Source organism: Eubalaena glacialis, chromosome 12 (assembly GCF_028564815.1).
Source record: "Eubalaena glacialis isolate mEubGla1 chromosome 12, mEubGla1.1.hap2.+ XY, whole genome shotgun sequence".
Classification (NCBI taxonomy): Eukaryota; Metazoa; Chordata; class Mammalia; order Artiodactyla; family Balaenidae; genus Eubalaena; species Eubalaena glacialis.
In genome coordinates this window covers 61,146,791-61,152,892 of record NC_083727.1, presented here as the reverse complement: position 1 = coordinate 61,152,892, position 6,102 = coordinate 61,146,791, and the positions used below count along the sequence as shown (strand labels likewise).

Here is a 6,102-nt window from a genome sequence, read left to right as displayed (position 1 = left end):
TAGCTTAAACTGATCGATATTGGACCTTCTTGTCCTGTCTGCTTGACTTCTTCAGATTCACCTGCTCCCCTTGCCTTGTTGTCAGGCATTCCAGAATAAGAAAAGTGTACACATTGGGATTTGTGTCTTAAATGTAAAATGCAGCTCTATTTCTCATTTCTACTTTTAATTTTTTATTGTTTGCCTTTGTCTGGATATTTACTTATTTTATTATTTTAATCTTTCTAACTCTTTTTGTTTTAGATGTTTCTGTGATAAATATCATATGACCAAAATTTGTTTTTTATCTTTTCTGAGGTTTTTCCCCCTAAGAGAAATTTTTGTCATTAAATGTCATATCTGATATGTTTGTCTTAATTTCTGACATGTTTCAAGCTTTCTTTGTTTTTCTTTCAACCCATCCTTGCTGTTTCTTTCCAGTTTTCTTGTTTTTAATTTTTCTTGACATATTTTCTTCTTCTGTAAGTTAGAATCAATATCTATTGATAGCCCCTACATCCCCACTTTAAAAGATAAAATAAATTAACATGCAATCAATGACTCCCTTATTTCACACTGCTGTTTTTGTCAATAAGATGTTGATATTTATGTATTATCTTTCTTTAAAAAGAGATATTTCTATTTCATTAATATAGTGATTATGAGGCATTTATGTTTATTAATCTTAATCAGCTGGAACAGACTGTGAATTTTTTAAAGAGGTGTCCATGTATTACACTTCTTAAGAGCTTGTGTGCTTAATGATTTTATTTCTTTACTATGTTAAAATGGAACTTTTATTTCTTTACTATGTTATAATGAAACTTTTTGATTATAGAATATTTAGACCAGAATTATTTCCTTTTGAAAATATAGACATTATCTTATTGTAAACTGGTATCTAGAGTTACTGAGAAGATGCTTGTAACTTGGTTGCTGCTAGGATTATTATATATGGTGAATAGAAAATGACCTCATGGAAAGAGTTCATAATGTCTTTTTTTTTTTTTAACATCTTTATTGGAGTATAAGTGCTTTACAATGGTGTGTTAGTTTCTGCTTTATCACAAAGTGAATCAGTTATACATATACATATGTTCCCATATCTCTTCCCTCTTGCATCTCCCTCCCTCCCACCCTCCCTATCCCTCCCCTCTGGGTGGTCACAAAGCACAGAGCTGATCTCCCTGTGCTATGCGGTTGCTTCCCACTAGCTATCTATTTTACGGTTGGTAGTATATATATGTCCATGCCACTCTCTCACATTATCACATCTTACCCTTCCCCCTCCCCATATCCTCAAGTCCATTCTCTAGTAAGTCTGTGTCTTTATTCCAGTCTTGCCACTAGGTTCTTCATGACTTTTTTTTTTTTTTTCCTTAGATTCCATATATATGTGTTAGCATACTGTATTTGTTTTTCTCTTTCTGACTTACTTCACTCTGTATGACAGACTCTAACTCCATCCACCTCACTACAAATAACTCCATTTCGTTTCTTTATATGGCTGAGTAATATTCCATTGTATATATGTGCCACATATTCTTTATCCATTCATCTGATGATGGACACTTAGGTTGCTTCCATGTCCTGGCTATTGTAAAAAGAGCCGCAATGAACATTTTGGTACATGACTCTTTTTGAATTATGGTTTTCTCAGGGTATATGCCCAGTAGTGGGATTGCTGGGTCATATGGTAGTTCTATTTTTAGTTTTTTGAGGAACCTCCATACTGTTCTCCATAGTGGCTGTATCAATTTACATTCCCACCAACAGTGCAAGAGTGTTCCTTTTCTCCACACCCTCTCCAGCATTTATTGTTTGTAGATTTTTTGATGATGGCCATTCTGACCGGTGTGAGATGATACCTCATTGTAGTTTTGATTTGCATTTCTCTAATGATTAATGATGTTGAGCATTCTTTCATGTGTCTGTTGGCAATCTGTATATCTTCTTTGGAGAAATGTCTATTTAGGTCTTCTGCCCATTTTTGGATTGGGTTGTTTGTTTTTTTGTTATTGAGCTGCATGAGCTGCTTGTATATTTTGGAGATTAATCCTTTGTCAGTTGCTTTATTTGCAAATATTTTCTCCCATTCTGAGGGTTGTCTTTTGGTCTTGTTTAAGGTTTCCTTTGCTGTGCAAAAGCTTTTAAGTTTCATTAGATCCCATTTGTTTATTTTTGTTTTTATTTCCATTTCTCTAGGAGGTGGGTCAAAAAGGATCTTGCTGTGATTTATGTCATAGAGTGTTCTGCCTATGTTTTCCTCTAAGAGTTTTATAGTGTCTGGCCTTACATTTAGGTCTTTAATCCATTTTGAATTTATTTTTGTGTATGGTGTTAAGGAGTGTTCTAATTTCATACTTTTACATGTAGCTGTCCAGTTTTCCCAGCACCACTTATTGAAGAGGCTGTCTTTTCTCCACTGTATATGCTTGCCTCCTTTATCAGAGATAAGGTGACCATATGTGCGTGGGTTTATCTCTGGGCTTTCTATCCTGTTCCATTGATCTGTTTTTCTGCCAGTACCATACTGTCTTGATTACTGTAGCTTTGTAGTATAGTCTGAAGTCAGGGAGCCTGATTTCTCCAGCTCCATTTTTCGTTCTCAAGATTGCTTTTGCTATTCGGGGTCTTTTGAGTTTCCATACAAATTGTGAATTTTTTTGTTCTAGTTCTGTGAAGAATGCCAGTGGTAGTTTGATAGGGATTGCATGGAATCTGTAGATTGCTTTGGGTAGTAGAGTCATTTTCACAATGTTGATTTTTCCAATCTAAGAACATGGTATATCTCTCCATCTATTTGTATCATCTTTAATTTCTTTCAACAGTGTCTTATAATTTTCTGCATACAGGTCTTTTGTCTCCTTAGGTAGGTTTATTCCTAGATATTTTATTCTTTTTGTTGCAATGGTAAATGGGAGTGTTTTCTTAATTTCACTTTCAGATTTTTCATCATTAGTGTATAGGAATGCAAGAGATTTCTGTGCATTAATTTTGTATCCTGCTACTTTACCAAATTCATTGATTAGCTCTAGTAGTTTTCTGATAGCATCTTTAGGATTCTCTATGTATAGTATCATGTCATCTGCAAACAGTGACAGCTTTACTTCTTCTTTTCCGATTTGAATTCCTTTTATTTCTTTTTCTTCTCTGATTGCTGTGGCTAACACTTCCAAAACTATGTTGAATAATAGTGGTGGGAGTGGGCAACCTTGTCTTCTTCCTGATCTTAGTGGAAATGGTTTCAGTTTTTCACCATTGAGGACGATGTTGGCTGTGGGTTTGTCATATATGGCCTTTATTATGTTGAGGAAAGTTCCCTCTATGCCTACTTTCTGCAGGGCTTTTATCATAAGTGGGTGTTGAATTTTGTCGAAAGCTTTCTCTGCATCTATTGAGATGATCATATGGTTTTTCTCCTTCAGTTTGTTAATATGGTGTATCACGCTGATTGATTTGCATATATTGAAGAATCCTTGCATTCCTGGAATAAACCCCACTTGATCATGGTGTATGATCCTTTTAATGTGCTGTTGGATTCTATTTGCTAGTATTTTGTTGAGGATTTTTGCATCTATGTTCATCAGTGATATTGGCCTGTAGTTTTCTTTCTTTGTGACATCTTTGTCTGGTTTTGGTATCAGGGTGATGGTGGCCTCGTAGAATGAGTTGGGAAGTGTTCCTCCCTCTGCTGTATTTTGGAAGAGTTTGAGAAGGATGGGTGTTAGCTCTTCTCTAAATGTTTGATAGAATTCGCCTGTGAAGCCATCTGGTCCTGGGCTTTTGTTTGTTGGAAGATTTTTAATCACAGTTTCAATTTCAGTGCTTGTGATTGGTCTGTTCATATTTTCTATTTCCTCCTGGTTCAGTCTCGGCAGGCTGTGCATTTCTAAGATTTTGTCCATTTCTTCCAGGTTGTCCATTTCATTGGCATAGAGTTGCTTGTAGTAATCTCTCATGATCGTTTGTATTTCTGCATTGTCCGTTGTTACTTCTCCTTTTTCATTTCTAATTCTATTGATTTGAGTCTTCTCCCTTTTTTCCTTGATGAGTGTGGCTAATGGTTTATCAATTTTGTTTATCTTCTCAAAGAACCGGCTTTTAGTTTTATTGATCTTTGCTATTGTTTCCTTCATTTCTTTTTCATTTATTTCTGCTCTCATCTTTATGATTTCTTTCCTTCTGCTAACTTTGGGGGTTTTTTGTTCTTCTTTCTCTAATTGCTTTAGGTGCAAGGTTAGGTTGTTTATTCGAGATGTTTCCTGTTTCTTGAGGTAGGCTTGTATTGCTATAAACTTCCCTCTTAGAACTGCTTTTGCTGCATCCCATAGGTTTTGGGTCGTCGTGTCTCCACTGTCATTTGTTTCTAGGTATGTTTTGATTTCCCCTTTGATTTCTTCAGTGATCACTTCGTTATTAAGTAGTGTATTGTGTAGCCTCCATGTGTTTGTATTTTTTACAGATTTTTTCCTGTAACTGATATCTAGTCTCATAGCGTTGTGGTCGGAAAAGATACTTGATACGATTTCAATTTTCTTAAATTTACCAAGGCTTGATTTGTGACCCAAGATATGATCTATCCTGGAGAATGTTCCATGAGCACTTGAGAAAAATGTGTATTCTGTTGTTTTTGGGTGGAATGTCCTATAAATATCAATTAAGTCCATCTTGTTTAATGTATCATTTAAAAACATGGAACGCTTCACGAATTTGCGTGTCATCCTTGCGCAGGGGCCATGCTAATCTTCTCTGTATCATTCCAATTTTAGTATATGTGCTGCCAAAGCGAGCACCATAATATCTTGTGTTACTTTGTTGTATCAAAAGTAGAAATAGAAAATAACTCTGAAACCAGATTCCTCTCAAAATGATATAAATGATCTTTCCCATCATAGAGTAGGTACATTAAAATAAGCATAAATCTTGATTTCTTTTCACATATAGTAATTCTCACTGTAGCTGGAATCTGGGATTAGCCAGTAATACAAGAGGCACTATCTGGGTGGAAGAATAGAAATTTCAAGTAATGCTGAACTTATTGAGAGGAAAATGTGTAATAAGGGATTCAAGCCTCTTAACCACATGGCCATATTCCTGGGAACCTGGGGGAAAGCTGTAAAACTATGCTTTCTAGAAGGAACTGTTTCTAGCATGCCACCAAGCAGCACAGTCTAATTTTGTTGGGAAAAGTGAAGGTCATTTAGGATCCAACTCATTCTAAATATCGGCATCTTGAGATATTCTTTTGAAAACAGAGGTTCCTGGATCTTTTACTATTCTTCAGATCCACCTAATTCTTCTTTAATCTCTGTATCTACACTTCATGACTTCATTACTTGCTAACAGTATAGCCATTCTTAAGTTGCTTGATGACTCTACATGTGTATCTTCATTTAAAAATGAGGATAGTACTAGTACCTACTACATATGTGAGATATGATATGAAATGATGCATGGAACATGATTAGTAATAAGTCTGGGTTGTAGTAAACATTCAGCACAATCAGCCATTACTTGTGCAAGATCCTAGATTGCTTTGTGTCTTGCTTGTGTGTGTGTGCAAGAAGGGGTATACAGATAAAAAGAAGCCAGAGAAATGGAGCTTTTCTTAAGTCTTTGACTTTAATTATCTGTTAATAAAGGATACTTTTTAAGTGTTTTAGAAAATTATTATCATACCACCAATTACCATATTGGTGTGCTTTGGGCTTAGTTCTGGGCCCTCTCTTATTCCCACCCCACACTGTTTCTTAGAGATCTCATCCATTTCTATTGCTTAAATTACCATTTACATGCCAGTGAAGCACACATTTACATATTTACTCTAGACAGCTTTTCTAGTTCCACATCTGAATATCCAATTGCTTTAACTTTAAACTTAATATATAAAAATTCAGCTCTTCATGTTTCCCTTTAGATTTTCTGTCACCTGTGTTCCCTTTCTCATTGGTTCAAGCCCCCAAACCTGCCTGTTGTACTTCAATTCTTTCTCTCACTTTAATAGCTCATGACTAATTTCTATGGATTCAACATTCTAAATACTTCTTAAAATGATCCTCTGGTCTCTATTCTTACCTCAGTTTAGGCTGTGATTATTGTCTTTTTCAAGGATAGGGCAAT

At 35.4% G+C, this 6,102-nt stretch overlaps 1 non-coding gene across 1 annotated transcript; it reads right to left on the bottom strand.

The window, feature by feature from the left end:
- Window positions 1-4,668: 4,668 nt before the first annotated feature.
- Window positions 4,669-4,775, bottom strand: LOC133102694 (U6 spliceosomal RNA). The gene has a single exon (XR_009703044.1). It is a non-coding gene; the product is annotated as a U6 spliceosomal RNA (small nuclear RNA).
- Between the last annotated feature and the right edge of the window lie 1,327 nt (window positions 4,776-6,102).